The 18,526-nt window shown below is 46.3% G+C and overlaps 1 protein-coding gene across 6 annotated transcripts in view; it reads right to left on the bottom strand.

Annotated features, from left to right (window-relative positions):
* The window catches only part of PPP2R2C (protein phosphatase 2 regulatory subunit Bgamma), a 301,475-nt gene that overhangs the window by 27,200 nt on the left and 255,749 nt on the right, over nt 1–18,526 (bottom strand). The window lies entirely within an intron of this gene.

Raw genomic sequence — 18,526 nt, 5'->3', positions numbered from 1 at the left:
GATATTTCGGTTTGACTAAATGCCTCTTCTCCCATTCCTTCTAATACTAACATTCTGGAGGCAAGAAAGTAAAATGACTTTTCTGGGGTCACACAGTCAAACTGGAATGGACACCTCCATTTGGGTCATTTAATTCTCCTTCTCCCTGCTGCCTCCCACAAGCTACTCCGGGTCAGCTCTCTGCATTAGAAAGCAATTAGAGCTGGATTCCTCTGGGCAGAGTTAGAAGGAAGGTCCTAGAAGCAACAGAAAAAGGAGCACGAAGGAAGGGATAAGAGGAGGAGGAAGAAGAAATAGGAAGGAAGGAAGGAAGGAAGGAAGGAAGGAAGGAAGGAAGGAAGAAGCACCTTCTGATGAGTTCTTGGTACTGAATTCAACTGAATTCAATAACAACTTTATTCCACTGAGAAGCCTAGATCCAAAATCTTTCCATTTGGTAAGCCTGCCATTTCTCACGCTCTGTTGACAGTGCTTTCAAGAATCCATGGCCAGCTCCATGAAAGAATGAGTCAGTGGATTAAGGCCTTAGTGAAGGGACAGTCCCAACAAAACACCCAAATGACCACGAGGCATACTGCGATAAAAGCAAATGAAGAACATAAATGGTGAATGCTACAAGAATTCAGGGGAGGAAGAGATGGTGAACAACCAGGGAAAAACAATGAAAATCTCCTTGGAGCAGGTGACAGTTGAAAGGAGCCTTGAAAGTCATGGAAAATTTGGATGATTAGGTGGGAAGGTCCAGGATGTCCTAGGTTGAAGTTCTAATGGTATGAATTATCACTTTGGGTGCACAAGATCCCAGATTCACATCTTCACTTTGTCCCTTCTTGAGAAGTATGGGACAGTGGAAAGAGCAATGGATTTGCAGTCAGGGAACTTGGTCTGAAAGGCTATCTCTGTCATTTGGATGTCATTTACCCTCTCTCTGCCTCAGTTTCCTTATGTGCTACATCTGACATCCCTTTCAGTTCTGGATCTGTGATCCTATGAGCTAAGAAAGGGAGTAAGGAATAAGCAAGGCAGATTTGATGGTCAGTCCTACTAGAGCCCAGATTTGGGAAATGTGGGGATGGATGCCATTTGAACTCTACAATTACAAAAGAGGTCTTGTCAAAATTTCTCCATAAGATAACTGGAAAAAACATGACCTAGCTCCTCCTCGTGTTCATTTCCTATTTTTCCTTTCATTTTCCTTCAGAAAGCGCTTGCTTTTTCATGATTCCAACAAAATTGGTTACTCTGTTTGCACACTGGAAGAGAAGGGGAATAGAACAGTCACCAAGTGCTGAAGAAGATATCAAATATAAATAGGGTATGTGGAACAGGAGGAGGAGAGAAAACCTCATGTTTTGTGAGCTGCTGACGGTAGGAAGACTTGTTGGATTCTCTGGGTTATAGCTAATAAAGAGCCTCTGGATGATATGAGCCAGTAAATAGTCTATTTTCCAGTAGATATAAAAAGGAAGAAGAGAAAAGTGCTGCATAAACATTTTTAAGGTATTGGCTGCAATTCCTTGAGATAGGTGAATTCTTTGGCCTTCCCTGTAGGTGCTCCATCCACAATCACAGAATTTCAGAGCTGGAAGGACCTCAGAACATATCAGGTTAGAACAGTTCTCTGATTAGAAAATGTCTTTACGACCTCTCTGAACAAATGAACTTCTCTGATAGACTTCTATTAATGGAGAGCTCACTAGGCTCAAGTGGTTTTGGACAACTCTGATCTTTAACTTCCATATGACTTTTCTCTCCATGGACTAGGTAGAATGTGACCAATCCCTTTAACCTACAAAGACTCTTGAAACACTTAAAGACAGCTTTATTCTCCCTCCAAATCGTACTCACTTTGGCCCCAGGGAATAACTGGATAAAAATACAACCCCTACCATTTATATGGGACATTGGTCGAGTCACTCAGCCATTCTAAACCATCTGTAAAATGGGGAAAATAATGCCCACAGTACTAAACTGTATGCACCGGTTTGAGAATCAAAGGAGACTATGTGGAAAGAGCTTTGCAATGCTGAAGCATTGTTGAGTATCTCATGATTATCATCATTAATTTTCATGACAATAATCTTCAGTTCCTTCATGCAGTTCTTTCACGAAATGGTTTCAAATGTACATCCGACCCTGGCCACTGTTCCCTGTTTTCCAGTCTAACAATTTCCTTCCCTAACATGCACAGGATAGAACAGAAGAAACTTAGTCTTTATGTGATCTGAGCACTTCTGTTCTGGTGAATCTGAATAACGTCCAACCTTCTTAGCTGGGAATCCAAAGCTCCCCGTGATCTGCTTCTAACCTGGTTTGCCAGTCTTACTTCCTCATGCATATGTTCAGCCTCTGAACCCTTCCACACTTTCCTGCCTTCATAATGTTGTTCCTAGTATTCATGATCTCCACCTCATCTATGTACTCTATTTAACTAGATCCTATTGGTCAAATTCAGCTCATGCTACCTCCTTCAATAACTCTTCCTTGATTATTGCAGACATCCTCTTGAGTTAACTCCCAGATTTTTAACCCTCGTTTTCCACTACAGTCCCAGCTTCCCAGTGATTTAACATTACAATCTACGTAAACTCCCAGATTTTTAACCCTTGTTTTCCACTACAGTCCCAGTTTCCCAGTGATTTACCACTACAATCTACTTAACTCCCAGATTTTTAGCCCTCATTTTCTTTTTTTTTTATTTAATAGCCTTTTATTTACAGGTTATATGCATGGATAACTTTACAGCTTTAACAATTGCCAAACCTCTTGTTCCAATTTTTCACCTCTTACCCCCCACCCCCTCCCCTAGATGGCAGGATGACCAGTAGATGTTAAATACATTAAAATATAAATTAGATACACAATAAGTATACATGACCAAAACATTATTTTGCTGCATAAAAAGAATCAGACTCTGAAATATTGTACAATTAGCTTGTGAAGGAAATCAAAAATGCAGGTGGGCACAAATATAGGGATTGGGAATTCAATGTAATGGTTTTTAGTCATCTCCCAGAGTTCTTTCTCTGGGCATAGTTGGTTCAGTTCATTACTGCTCCATTGGAAATGATTTGGTTTATATCGTTGCTGAGGATGGCCAGGTCCATCAGAACTGGTCATCATCTAGTATTGTTGTTGAAGTATATAATGATCTCTTGGTCCTGCTCATTTCACTCAGCATCAGTTCGTGTAAGTCTCTCCAGGCCTTTCTGAAATCATCCTGTTGGTCATTTCTTACAGAACAGTAATATTCCATAATATTCATATACCACAATTTATTCAGCCATTCTCCAACTGATGGACATCCATTCAGTTTCCAGTTTCTAGCCACTACAAAGAGGGCTGCCACAAACATTCGTGCACATACAGGTCCCTTTCCCTTCTTTATAATCTCTTTGGGATATAAGCCCAGTAGTAACACTGCTTAGCCCTCATTTTCTAATCACTTTAGTTGTCTATTTTGACCTAAGCTAGACTACAAATCCTTTGAGGGAAGAGAGAAGCCAAAGAACTGCAGGCTTAGAATTAAAAGGGCCCTAGGAGCATCCAAGTGGATCTGAGAAGGAGCCTGCTCTGCAGCATCCTCCGCAGACTCCTATTAGGAAGGAATCCACTGCCTCTGTTGGCAGGCAGCTATGGCTATTAGGAATTTTTTCCTTATATTTTTCAAAAAAAAAATTGGAGCTGGAAGGGACTTTGAAGATTATTTGGGTTAACTCCTTTACTTAAAAGAACATGAGCCTGACACTCAGAGAAAAGCAATGAGTTATCCCAAATCATTTCTTTTTCCTTAATCTTGCTCTAATTGTCAAGAAGTTCTTCCTTATATTTAACCCAGTTTTGACTCTCTACCTAGGTAACCTTGAGTGTCTGTGATAGAACTTATAACAATCTACAAGGACAGCAGCAAAGTCTTATCTCCATTTTGCATCTTCTGGGGCACAAACCACGGTGTTCTGAGCATCAGAAGAATGCAATCAATACTTATTTCATTGAATGAATTGGGAGGAGCAAAGAGTGATAGTGTAGGGAGGGACCCCTGGTCCCTGCAGAAGGATCCCTGCAGCCTGCACTTGGACATCGGTGTAAAATCTAATGCTATATGGGTTTATTTTTATTTTTTGTGGTAAATATTTTCCCAAATAATTTTCATCTGGCTTGGTCTATATTTGGGAAAGCTGCGTGTTGGACGCCTCTGGTGTATGGGAATTTGTACATCAGATTTAGAAATCAGAGAAAGTGAAGAGGCTCTGGACTGGAGTGGTCAGATGATTGTGGGCAACTTACTTGACTTTATGAGCCTCAGTTTTCTCATCTCTAAAGTGGGCTATTTGAAGGAAACAAATCCAAATAGCCCATTTTAGAAATGAGAAAATTGAGGCCCATAGAGTCAGAGTTGCCCACAGGCATCTGACCACTCCAGCCCAGAGCCTCTTCACAATTATGACCACTTCCTTGATGGCCACCTGCCCACAGTACATCCTCATTATGAATCATTTTTGGTTCCTCAGGCCAGCAAATCTACCACCACCATCGTGTCTGGTAAAGACAAAATGAGGCTGGCCACAAGTTGGCTCCCACCTGCCCTTCTGCATTTCCCTCCCGGAGAATCTTCGCTTTGTTGTCCAGCCAGACTAAGTAGGTTTTTGGCCAATGTGGTGATCCTTCTTCCAACTCTGTTCAGTCATGTGAGCCTGGTGCTCCTTTCCAACATGGCCTCCCTCCTCATGACCGCTGCTCAGAAACCACCCAGTCCAAATTCAGCGTCAGGGTGGTCTTCCAGAGCGAAGGACGGAGACCGCTCCCATCTATGAGTGGTCTTCCCTTGTTTCTCCCTCCTCAGTTGTCAGTGCTCCTCACCACCGGAACATTCCCCCCATTTATTTGTGTCCGTTAAAGCTTCAGGAGCAAGGATTCCCTGAGACTGCTTAGTCTTGGTTCAGGCAGCGAGAGTGGATAGAGCTCCAGACCCAGGATCGGGAAGGACTGAGTTGGAATACAGCCTTGGACAGTAGCCAGTTATATGACAGTGGGCAAGCTATTTATAAGTGGATGCCCTGGGTTCCTCTTCTGGAAAACGGAGGTGGCAATCACACCTTCCCCACCCTGGGTTGTCACAGACATTTCATTTTAGTCTGTTCTGCATAGGATAGTGTTCCGTTCCATCCTATTATTCCCATGCGCTTGGAGCCGCTAAATGAATTCCCAAGGCATCTCAGTATGTTGCCACAAGTTCGACGGGCTTTGCATCCAAGTGCGCAGGACATTTTGTAACCGTAAAGCACAAGACAGACCTACCATGATAACGATGAGCGAACAGCATCTCGTTTCTATCCTATTTGGGCTTTTTGGTGGGGTTTTCCTCAGGTCCCTTCTGCTTCCATACTTGGCTGGGTTAACTGCTCCCATGGCCCCCACGCCCAGAGGGCAACGTTCTAGCAAAGGGAGGCACAGCCTCCGGGCCGGGGCCCAAGGGCCTGAGTTTGTGTCCCGGTGGGGCGCGCCCCTTCCTCCTCTGGCCTGTTCCCTCTTTTGTGAGACACCGCGTTTGACCAGGAGAATCTCTAAGGCTCCTCGGACCCTCCAAGTCTATGAACCAATGCGTCCATTCCGAATTCAGCCCCAGCCCCCATGTCAATGCAGAAAGCATCTCTGCAGTAAGAAGGCAGATCGCTGATATTACGAATCCAATAAGAGAACAATTTCCTTACTCTTATCTTTCAAGCCTGCTGTTTGAAGTCACTGGTGTGACAATGGGTTATCAATAGGTTAATGGACTCGGCCTTTCGGCTTGATTACGGGGTGCTTCCAGAGGCAAAGCGCCAGCCGCCTGTGGGTTTTAACCACTCTCGTTGCCATTAGAACAATTATGGGGAATTGCTCCATCTTCAGCCACGGGGTAGCTGTAAGCAGCAGGCGCCGCGCCCTTTTGGAGCCCCAGAGCCCCGATTATATCCGCAAGTTCTCAGAACCGTCTGAAGCCCAGCAGCCCAGATGGAGGCAGAGGCTCGAGCTGTTCCAGGCCTGGCTGCCTCTAATTGCCGCTAAGGCAAGGCTGTATTGATCCGATGCTTCTGATCACAAGGCGAGGGCTCAGGGAATGTCGTGGGCTCCCTATTGCCAGCTGGCCCGGATGACCTCTGGGGCCACAACTTCCTTTGGATCGGTACCTAAAACCCCTGCGGCTCACTCTCCATGAACAGTTCCTTAGAGGCTGACCCCAATTTGGGGGTGACTGTGATTTCCCTGGCAGAGGCAGATTGGAGGGTGCAAACTCTGTTCACCAGTGTGCAACCCAGACTTAGAAAGTGGCCTGGGGGCCCTGAAAGGTTAATAACTTGCTGAGGGTCACAAAGCTAGCATGCATCAGAAACAGCCCTTGAGTCTGTGTCTTCTGCCTCTGTTCACTGCACCACACTGCCTCTTAAACACTCTTCAGTTGTTTATGATCATTTTCTAATTCAATTTGGAAATAAAATATGGAGAATTGCATAATGGCATCGGTATTTTAGCAATCTGACTCAAACATCCATTACAAGAAGTGTCCTTCCCCTTTAAAAAGGAGACATTATTTTTATCAGCTTGGAAATTCAATGTGATGAAAATCGAGTTCATTGTTTCCCACTGACAACTCTCCTCCCCCTTCGTACTTTTTTATTTCGGTTTAATAGCCCTCCCTCCATAAAAGTAGCGCCCTCATCTGTGTGTGTGTTAGGGTCACTCTGGGCTCTGGAAGGCTATCCCCCTAAGTGACGAGCTTTGGCAGCTTCTACCCCATTAAGAAGGATCCAGGCCATTTCTGCTCCCCAAAGATCAGCCTCCCTCCCAAAAAGATGTTAATAAAAGGCTATTCACTGGGAGACGGGTCCTTCAGTCACAGTGACCTAAAAAAAATGAAAAAACCCTTTCAGTCCTGGAGCTTTCATCCCCTTCTGCTTCTCTCAGGATGCTGGGAGAGGGAGCTAACAATCACAAGGTTTAGACCGCCTATCAACATTAACTCAACCACTGGTGTCCCCAAAGTGACACTTTCGAACAACTCGGCACCTTATCCGAACGACTGAATCATATTTCTTTGGACATTTTGGCTATAAATGAAACCAAAAGATAAAACGAGGTTGTAACTAAGTAGATCTTGAGAAACTTTTGAAAAGTATCTCAATGATATCCAGATTGTCTGTAGAACAGACATTTTCTGACCTGCCATTTTGGGGGAGGGAGGTTCGAGAAAGGGGACATGAGGCAGCCAGACCTGCTTCTTCATCAGTATGAGGAAGTCCTGGTGTGGTAACGTCCGACACTCCTCTGTGACTTATAGCCTGACAAGTCGCCTGTGCCTCTGAGAGATTGATAACTCGCCCAGATTATATGGCTGTCATTATGTCAGAAGGAGGGTTTGAACTTACATCTTCCCCCCTTCAAGGCTGGTCCTCTATCTATTAGGCTATATGCCTTTCTCTAGTCCAGGCTAAATGAAATTAGTCCGGAGCATCTTGCCTTATGGCATATATATGAGACTGTAGATGTAGAATTTATAAGTGACACTACTCTACAGAAGAGTGTTTTTTACAACGGAGGGGAAGTCCCTGGCCCCGAATCGCAGGCAGTCAGCAACCCAATCCTGATTCCCAAGCAGGTCCTCTGAGCACAGACACAGCACTCCACTCATTACGCTGCACTTCTCTCTTTGCAGGCTCACTAAGGACCCCTTTAATCTCCGTCAGACAGATAATGTGAGAAAAGGTGCCCAGGAATCAAAGATCTCAATCGTGGGGTCAAGAATCCACCTCTTCCACCCTTTCTAGAGATCGGGATCATCGGCCCCTTCCTCTTCCCAAGGAAGTTTTCAAAAATCAGGAGCAGGAGTTCGGCATTTGGATCTGCAGTCTCTCAGTGTCGTGGGATATTCTTCAGACCAGGAGGTAAGAACGCTAAAGTGGCAGGTAAGAGTTCTCAATGTACTAACTTAAAATATCAAACACATTTTGTTTAAAGACTCAACTGCCATTTACAAATGTATCCCAGTTGGTTGCAATTAATTATCTTTTCTAATTTACTTAGGGGGAAGTTTAATTACTTCCAAAGACTAATTTCACGCATCACATTTGGCCCTCAAATACATAGCACAGCTCTCGAGGGCCGCAGTGACTGTCCCTGGCTCAGAGCACATGGAATTAAAATAACAACAACAACTGGCTTTAAAAAGTATTTGACAATTCATCTCCAGAGAAAATTCTGTTCTTCTCTGTTACCGCGGGAACTGATTTGGGAGTTGTTAACAACTACGGAGAGAAAGCCGTGTACTGAGTCCTAAGAAATGGGCCACGTTGTTTCCCATTCTATTCAAGGATTAATTGAGGATCTATTAGGTGCAAAGATGGTTGCCGCCCTCAGGAATCTTACTGTACACATGATTGCAATCCACAGTAACTATGGAAGTTCAGTAAGAGACACAAAATGTGGGGAAGGTCAGAGGGGGAAGAAATTGCTTCTGAGTGGGAGGAGGGAAATCAGGGAATGCTTCGTGGAGGAGGTGGTAGCTGGGCAGGGCTTTGAAGAATGGGTGAGAATCACAGAAATTTAGGAAACACATGGCTTTTTACCATTGGCATTTGCTAACCAAATACAACTGTAGACGAGAAAACACAGAGCCGATTTTCGGTCACAACACTGTAAAAACCATAACTGAAAATGTGGCCATTTCCTCCACTTCCACAGATCATATTCTGAACTCTAGTTAGTAACATTTTGCTTTATAGATCCAAGTCACCCCTCCCACCACCCCCTTTACCTCATTTTATGTCTGTTGTGATGCATTTAACTCATAAAACTGCACTTTACAAGGCTAATTTTCAGACTGTGATCACTTGGGAACGAGAATAATTAGGCTCATTTAAGAGAATCCCTCCCCTTGGAAAAACTACTGAATTATTCATGTGTGATCGTCCCATATCACTGTTCCAGCCAGCCCCGTCCAACCGGCTCATTCTGTTTCATTTTCAGTCATTATGAAGTTTATCGTTTTATGACAACTTGGGTCTGTCTCCTCATGGATGAAGCTCATAAAACTTCCAAATCACCCAGATTGGTGCAGGTAGCATGTCTACCACAGGGCATAATTTGGTTGAGATTCAGACAGCGTTTGTTGCAAAGTGCTCTCGTACCTATGTTCTTATTCTTCCCTTTCATATCTGTGATGTGTCAACATAATATCCTGATTCCACGGATGTTTCAGAGGGGAAGAGGGGCTTTGTCTTAGCCACCCGACGAGCCAGTAGTAGCACCTTTTGGGCTCCCTCCTTCCTTGCCTTAGTAATGGCTGTAGCGATTATTGTGCGACATAAAAGAAAATTAATATCCTATGCGTCCGAGGGGATTCTTCCCAACTTCAATGTGCCTGTGATGGTGCAGGGCCTGGCGGATCACAGGGCGTATGTGTGCTTGTGTTTCTGGAACCACGTTTCTCTTCCCCTTCCAGGCTCATTGCTAATCTCCTCAGCCCTCATCTCTACACTCCCAGATCTCTCCTGGCTCCCAGATCTCTCTACCTAGAACTTTCTCCTGAGCTCCAGCCTACGTTATTTAATTTGTCTCTTGGGTATTTCCAGCTGGCCCCCTTGTAGCCGTCTCAGAGTTCACAAACCCAGAGCAGAATTTATCTTTCCCTTCACACCCTCCACTCTTCAGGATTTTCCTATTGTTGTTAGACCTGAAGCCAAGAAGAATCTTTTTTCTAAGGTCAAATCCAGCCTCAGCTATTTCTTAGCTGGGTGACTCTGGGCAAATCACTTCACCATGTTTGCCTCAGTTTCCTCCTCCATAAAATGAGCTGGAGAAGAAAATGGGGAAGCTCTCCCCTATCTTTGCCTAGAAAGCTCCCAGTGGGGTCATGGAGAGTCGGAGATGACTGAAAAATGAATTTGAAATAACTCTCCGGATCACCCAGGTTGGCAACTTGGGCCCCGTCCCGATTCCTCACTCTCCACCCCCCCCCACATCCAGAGCACTGTTAGAACTCAGCATTTCTGCCTTCCCAATAACCCCGTGCCCACCTGTCCTCACCTCCCCTCTCACCAGCCACAGTGTTAATGGGCTCCTAATTGGCCTCCTTGTCCTGAGGCTCCCCCTGCTCCAAGTGGCCCTTTATTCACCCGTGTGACCTTCCTAAAACTTGGTCTATACCAGCCCGCTGCTGGAGAGCAAGGCTCATTTCCTTCCCCCCTTTCTTTTATTCCCAATGCGTTAACACACTGTCTGGCCAGAGTGAGGGCTTCCCAAATGCTGATTAACTAGTTTCAGGATCTCGGATACTCCACACTGGAAGGGACCTCGAAGACGACCTCCCTCTGAAGTCCAGAGGGGTAAAGCGAGCTAGCTAGTGTCAGAGCTGGGAAAACTCAAGTCGAATTGATAAGCATTTGTTGAGCACCTACTGTGTGCAGGACAAAGAGGTGATACAGTGGATTGAGGCCTCAGACTCTTCCTAGCTCTGTGATCCTGGACAAGTCATTTAACCCTGTTTGCCTCAGTTTCCTCATCTGTAAAATGAGCTGGAGAAGGAAATGGCCAACCATTCCAATATCTGCCAAGAAAACCCCAGAAGGGCTTGCAAAGAGCCAAACAGAGCTGAAGTGACTCAACGGTAACAACTGCAACAAATGGGCTGAATCCCAGGATACAAAGAAAGGGGAAATTAATAATAATGATGATGATGATAAATCCCAGGATACAAAGAAGGGGAAATTAATAATAATGATGATGGTGATAAATCACTTCTCTCTCTCAAGTTGCTCCCAAGGCCTCTTTCTACTGTGAGACCCAGAGTCTCAGTTTTCTCCCCCACCAAAGAGGAATGGAAGAAGGCTCAAAGCAAGACAATGTTCTCTATTACCTCTAAAGATTCCCTCCAGCGTAGAAACCCCTCCACCAATACAGGTCTACATCCACAACTGAATGGTCGGTCAAGAACAAGGCTGAATTGAATTCTAAGCTCAGAATTGGCTTGCCCAGGGTTCCACAGCTCCTGACTCCAGGTCTCGCGGGTCCCAGCCCTGCCCACCACCCCTTTGTCCCCTCTGCTCCTCTGCTAATAAAAATAAGCAAGGGTTGGATCAGCCTGGTGGTGCAGTGGTTAGAGTGCTGGTCCTGGAGGCAGGAGGAGCCAGTTCAAATTTGGACTCAGACACTGAACATGAACTAGCTGTGTGACCCTGGCAAGTCACTTAGCCTCAGTTGCCTTGGGGAAAAAAAAAATAAAAACACTAGAGAGATAAGGAAATTGGGATCAACAAAAGCAATCTCCAACTGGGATGTTTTAGAAATGGGATTGGCCATAAAAAAGCCATTTCTGCAGAAGAGCTGACTAAAGGACCACCTGGGAGCCCATCAGCACTCAAACACCGGAGGCGGGGAACTGCCGTGACCAAGAGGAGGGCCTGAGGATTGTGGGAGAATCCCGAGGCACCAGCACGGAACCCTAGCACGGGCAATTGTGGGTGAGCCGGGACATGGCCAGGGGTGGGGAGAACAAGCACAGGAAAACAAACCGAGAGAGGGGTCTGGGGAAGAACGGAGAGCACAGGGCACCTAATCCCCCGAGACCTCAGTTTCCACATCAGAAAAATAAGGCGGGCAGACTCGTCCAGGTTTGAACCGATGCCGTCAATGAAGAGTTCACTGCTCTGACTGGAGTGCTTTCTCAGTAATATTTCATCCATTCCTTTGTTCAGTCTAAAATCTGCCACCCAAAAGGACTGTGGGAGAGTGGCGCCGGTCAGACGTCCACCTTGCTGCTCTGGAACTCAGAAGCCGCTGGGGAAGACGGAGCAGGGAATGTGAGGGACTTAAGGAGCCGCAGGAGGGCTAGCATCCCACTTCAGAGAGCTTCGATTTCCTCAATGTGAGCATCCTTTTCACTGAAGCGGGATGTGGCCCCTCCTCACTCTTGGAAGACAAGCTAGCTGCAGCTCCCCTGATCTTTGCCCTGGTCACCTCTGGGACCGGCCCCAGGGGGCAAATGCGGTCTCCCCCCACCTGCAAGGGAAGCCCTTCTGTTTGATGTCCTGACTCCTGACTGCCCTGGCTTCCTGCACCTCTCAGCCAAAGTCCTCCCTTCCTCAGCCCCTAAGCCCAGCGCCTCGCTCTGCCAAGCACCTGGACCTTCTCCCGCACGTGGTTTGCACGTGGTTGTCGCTGTGTTGTCTCCCAGCTGGACTGGGATTCCCTCCAGAGCAGGGACTGATTTTGTATCCCCAGCCCTTGTGCAGGGCTGACACATAGTAGGTCCTTAATGTGTATGGACTGACTAATGGGACCCAGCAGGACCTTTGTGAGCCCAGGACCACCCTCGCACCCTTTTGGGATCTGAGGAGAACTCGAGAGACTGAGAGAACAGAGGTCTGGGAAAAGCTAAAAGTGTGTGACTGAGGATGTGAGGGAATGTGTGTGAGAAAGTGTGAGTGTGTAAATGCATGTGCATGAGTGTATGTATTCATATAAATGCATGTATGTGTATGTGTAAATGTATGTGCATGAGTGTGTGTGTATGTATTGTGAGTGTGAATGTGTGTGCATGTTTCATGCTCTACTGATCATCCTCCCATCTATATCTGGGTTTCCCTGTTCTTCTCGGCTCCTAGATCCAACCAACCCCCAGCAGCCCCCACTGGCATCAGGACCTCCACACGGGTCTCCTTGCCCCCTAGATCCAATCAGCTGCCCAAATTTGCTCCGGAAGGGAAGATGCTGTTACCATAGCTACCACCGCTGTCTGGGGAGCGTGCTGCCAAGGGAGCAGCCACCTATGTCTGAGAAGGTCTCATAAAGAAGACTGAGAACTTGCTACCCACAAGGGAGGCAGAAAGAGCCTTGAATTCCACATCAGAGAGGCCGGGTTCAAATCCAGATCTGGGAAACCCACTCTCTGGTCTCATTTTCCTTCTCTAAAAATGGACTGGCGAGTGTCAGGGATGAGAGTAACTGCAAAAGCGAGCCTTGTAGAAGAGTTGGTTAAGGGTAGGAGGTGCTTTTTTTTTTTTTTTTTTTTTTTTTACTGTTTCATCCAATCTTCACGCTTCTTTTATAGAAATGGAAACTGAGGCTGAGAAGTTAAGTGACTTGCCCGGGATCACACGGCTAAAGTCTGTTTCGAACTCAGTTCTTCTTGGCTGAGAATTGTTTTCTAGCCACCAGGCTCCCCATCTTCCCCTTTAATGATCTCTAAGCTCCTTCATCTAAATCAGGAGCTCTTTGCCTGGTCTCTGTGCATTCAGCTTTTGGGGTCTATGGACTCAGTGGGAAAAATCACATGGTCTTGACTAAGCTCTAGCTGCCGCTTTCTTCACTTATGGATGCAAACCAGGGACCCTATTTCATTTGCCCGTGGGCCAAGGGGATCTGAGATTTAAAAAAAGACCCCGACTCTGGTTCTAGGTATTCCCAGAGGCAGATGCAGAACATGGCGGCAGGACCCGGAGCCAGAGGCATTGGAAGCAAGCCTTGCTCTGGGACTTCCTGTGCCCCAAGGCATGTAGGGTAAGGGTTAGTGTGGCACAAGGCATGTAGGGTTAGGGTCAGTGTGACGGTGGTCCCGTCCCCGGTTCTGGGGCTGCTGTGGATTAAGGGCCATGTGAGGCCAGCCGCCCCTTCAGGTCACCCCCTCCCACCCTCCGGGGAAATGACTCTACGGTCCATGTAGCTGAGAAAGAAAGAGTTTCTAGCTCGCGCTCTCCATCATCTGGTCTAGAAGTGTCTCTACCATCTTTCAGCAATCCCACAAACTAGCTTGTTCCATTGCTATCCAGTTTGTGGGACTGCTAAAAGATGGGGAGATGCCACTTTTTATCTTCCATTTTCTTCTCCCTCACTGGGTCAGAGGGAAAAAAAGCAGAAGTTGTAGCTCCTGTCTGGCTCACTTGTCAGAAGAAAACTGGTTGCTAGGTTAGGGATAAGGACCGGATAAATCTCACAGGTGTTGGGAGCTGGGTTTGAAAAAGCACTCCCTAAGAAAGCGGCTAACTAACTAGCCCAGGGCAGCTTCTCTCTCTGGACCTCTGTTCCTTTTTATTTTGACAAATCAAGCAGTTGAGGCAGATGATCTCTAAGGTCTTTTCTCTAAGAGTCAGGAGAGAAGTGTGTGACATAGCTCAAAGCTGGTTGTGAGAAATCGGAAACCCAAAGTCAGAAGCCCAGGCCCACCTCTCCCAGCTTATCTGCAAGTCCATTCCTAGACTGGGACTCCTCCTCCCTCCTCAGCTTTCTGCCACCCTCTTCCCAGTCACCCGGGCACAGCTTGGGCACCTTTCCCTTTCCCTCAGCTCCACATCCGATCAGCTGCTAGGACTTGTCATTTATACCTCCACAGCCTACGGACTCTCCCACTTCCCCTGTGTCTTCCCTAGCTCAGACTGCCGGCAGCCTGCAATCGCCTCCCGGGTGGTCCTGCCCCTTCCCTCTGCTCTTTAATCCATCCCTCACACTGCTGGCCGTCTCCCTCCTGGGATAATGAATGTTCCCGAGCAATGGCTTCTTGCTTTCTAACTGCTCAGAGGGTGCTGAGCTTGCATGATCCCTTGGTTTGGTTTATAAGAAATATGGTCGTGGGTAGGTACGACTGAGTGGGGACAAAGCGGCAATGAAGCCTTTGGTGACTACGGACGAGATTCCCAGTGTTTTAGGGGACTGGCCCTTGGGGGGAGCCGAGATACGTTCTTATGAAGAGATGGGCTCTGCCCCCACTGCAAGCTATCTCCTTAGCAGCCCATGCCAAGTGAATTTCCCAGAATTCAGCTTGGATTATTTCAATACTGCATTGCGGTATCTTCTTTCACTTCCTAGACTTAACTAAAAATAAACACCCAACACCTCTGTGTGGGTCAGTGACTAGAATGCTGGACTTGGCGTCAGATTCCGCCTCGGCCACCAGCTGTGGGAGCGCAGCCAAGGGTCTTGGCCTCTCTGGGACTCAGTTTCCTCGTTGGTAACATGAGGAGGTTGAACTTGATGGGCTCTAAGGTCCAGGTTTAAATCAGAGATGTGACTTAATCTCCAGACTTGCTCTCACTTCTCTCTTCTACTTAGTCTATGCTCTGGCCAGACTCTAAAATTCCCCCAGTTTCCCTTCTTCTTTCTAGTCACACTGTTGTTTACATCTCAAATGCCCGCCCTGTCCCCCATCTGCTCTCGTTGAAATCTCTCGATCCTCCGCTGCATGGGAGTCCCCGATTCTCCAACCTGAAGTGTTTTCTCCAGAATCAGGGGGCTTATAAACCATGGCCTATACCTCTCTTCTTGAGTCCCCATTTCCCCATTTCAATGAGTTGTATATCTCTGTATCTTTCATCACCCTTCACCTGACCAACTCTCATCAAAAGACACTAAGCTTCCGGAGAACAAGAATTATATATTTCAGTACCCCTTTGCACTATGTTTGGAGTTCTGTTTGAGGGTCTCCATGAGGGAGATCTGCCAAATTTCCATCCCATGATGCTCCTGCCTCTCTCTGCACATCACGTTCTCCAAAGCAGAAAGGGCTCCGTCTATACGGCCCCTTCCACTAGATGCCAGCTTTCCACTTTCAGCGTCAGCTTTCACCATGAGAAACGTTTGATTCACTACTTTAAGGCCACATTGTTCCATCGAGGCAGCCTTTACTGCCCAAGGGACAACTGCATCAAGTTCTAGTTCTGTTATCTATACAGTGAGACTACAAAGGGGATCCGCCACGTTCCTAAAGCACATGCGATTAACCAGTGGGAAAACAGTCCTGTCCCGCCTCTGCTGAGCACTTATCTCTAATTCAGTCACCCCTATTCCCACTTCTTAAAACCTAATATTCCTTCCGCTCTTCTCCTTTCCTCTGTTGCCGCTGTACCCATTCTCAGCCTTCTCTCTTCTGAGTCCAGTGTCTACCTCTAGCAGGGGTCCTCAAACTACAGCCCGGGCTAGATGAGGCAGCTGAGGATGATTATCTCCTCACCCAAGTCTATGGAGTTTCTTTATTTAAAGGTCCACAAAACAAAGTTTTTCTTTTTACTGTAGTCCACCCCTCCAACAGTGTGAGAGACAGTGAACTGGCTCCCTATTTAAAAAGTTTGAAGACCCCTGTCTTAGGGCCTGACATGGACCCCACAAAAACAAATGAGATTATTATTGTAAAGTGCTTAACCCAGGACCGGACACAGTGCGAGTGCTAAATGAATGTCAGCTGCTGCTACCCCCACAACCACTACTATCCGTGTCTCTGTGGCCAAAACCCATTATAACTGTTGGGTGACAAGCCGATCCTAGGGTGAGAGGTACTTCGTCCGGCAGTAAACTGAAACCTCTGTAGCCTGATCAAACCTATCAGAGTTTACACCCTGATAGTGGAGACTTCCAGAACACAGGATCCCCTCTAGGCCATGATGAGTCCTTGGAATATTACCCTCAAGGAGACTTAATACTTGCTGAATTGAAAGATATTTTAGAGGAAGGAAAAAAAAAACACACTGAACAATCTTAAAATTCCCCAAGTAATAAAGATAAACTAAAGATCAGTGGGGCACAGACTTATTAGAAATATATAACTTAAAAACAAAAGAAATATGTAACTTTTAAGATGCCTTGGACTTGAAGCTTCAGCCATAAAATAGTCCCCAGATGTTGGTGCTTAAAAATCTGCAATTTTGAAAAAGCTATGAGGTGCAGGGAATAAGAGAAAGATGATTAAAGAGATCAAAACTATCTCCTTTGAAGATAAATTGAAAAGCCTGACCCTTTAAACAGGAAGAAAGATGAGTGGGGTAGTGAGGGAGTTGGAGTTTGGGAGGAGGGGATAACAGGGGGACTGCTACCTGTACATGGAAGAGGGCACAGGCAGAGGGATTAAACTTGTTATGCTTGGTCCCAAAGGATAAAATTAAGAGCAATTGAGGACCATAACGGGAAATCAGATTTTAAAAAATAAAATAAAATTAAGAGGCGCTAAATACTTGTTTGGAAATGGGATGGGCCCTCTTGTTAGGTAGTGAGGTTTCCATTACAGGAAGTATGTCAGGAGGGATTGGCTGACAATATTTCAGGGAGGATGTAGGAGATTCAGCCTTTGGGAAGAGATTGATCTGCACGGGAGGCCCCCCCCCCCCCAGCCTGGTGAAATCTGTGGATCCCTGCTCAGAAGGATGTTGTAATGAATAATTGAATAAAATATTAAATTTCAGCTACTGAAATTAAAGATGGGATTTTTTCCCATCTAAGTTTGTGAATCACCTGAAGTCTCCCCAGGAGGCTTTTCGGGGTCTGTGGGCCCCAAGTTAAGAACAACCATTGTAGACCTCACTGGTCTCTTACAGTGCCATGAGCATAGTTTCTGATTTCATTTCTTGTAATAAAACCATGTGCTCCCTGAGTCTCTAAAAGAGTAATTTCAGATTCCTACTTCTCTCTCTCATTCTTTCCCTAACGATTGAATCCCCAACTTTTTCCGGCAACTCCAACCTGTCCTTCCCTTTTCTATCCTCCCCGTCCCATCCTCACTGAGGTCTCCACAGCTCTGACATTAGTAAGATTGTGCCCAGTGATCCCTTGTCTCATGTCTCTTCCCAGCCCACTGCCGTTTCTCACATCCCTAAGTAAATCCTGTTCCTAGGGTACGCCCCTGAAAACCAACAGCTCCCCAGAGGGCAGATCCTCAGTCTGATTTTGATTCTTTAAGAAAGATAGGATGCTGTGCTCCCCGATGTGCTCTGCCCTCCAGCCAGCCGGCATTGGTTGTTCTCACAACCACATAGACATTCCTCACTTGTCTGGGTGCACACACAGAGGAAGGGACAGGGCAAGACACTCATAAAACCCCTGACTTCAAAGAGCATTTCTCCACTGCAGCTCGCCCTGTTTTGACAGAAGAACTTCCAGTGGCAGCGGGCAGATTTGGGGGGGGGGGTGTTTGTTTGTTTGTTTTGGTGAAGCAGGAATTCATTTGTAAATGATGGGGCCAGATAAACACCCGGGATCTGGCATCCGGCCCCAACCCATCCCCTTCTTCCATGTCAAAGCAGAAAGCCGACTTCATTTGGCTCCCTGGTGCCCTCTTCTGGATCTTGCCCGCCACCATGCTCTTCCCATTCAAGAAATCTCCTATTTTCACCTTCTGCAAGACTCCAGGCTTTTTCCTTCCCCAGGACGCCCTAAGTCACTCATCTAAAGCGTTTTCAAGGGTGGAGGCAACAAAACAAATCAGCCTGAATTTATAACCTATCCTCTAGATTGTGCTAAGTGCTAAGGATACGAACTACCAGGCTTTATAAGGAAAGATAACAAGGAACAGGGTAGGATCAAAGGGGGTGTAGATGTCTTGGTCAATCATACTTTTCTGAACACTAACAAGAACAAAAATGATAATGATGACGAGCGTTTGTATCGCACTTTGGACTCGCAGAGCGCTTTACCTGGGCTAGCTCATTTAAGAAGTAACTACAGCTACTCTTTTAGTCCCTTCCCTGCCCGTCTTTTTTGTTGGATTTCTAATTCTCTTCGATATTATTTCCAG

The sequence above is a fragment of the Sarcophilus harrisii genome, chromosome 6 (genome assembly GCF_902635505.1).
Source record: "Sarcophilus harrisii chromosome 6, mSarHar1.11, whole genome shotgun sequence".
Classification (NCBI taxonomy): domain Eukaryota; kingdom Metazoa; phylum Chordata; class Mammalia; order Dasyuromorphia; family Dasyuridae; genus Sarcophilus; species Sarcophilus harrisii.
The sequence above is the reverse complement of the archived record's forward strand: the minus strand, read 5'-3'. Positions and strand labels throughout refer to the sequence as shown.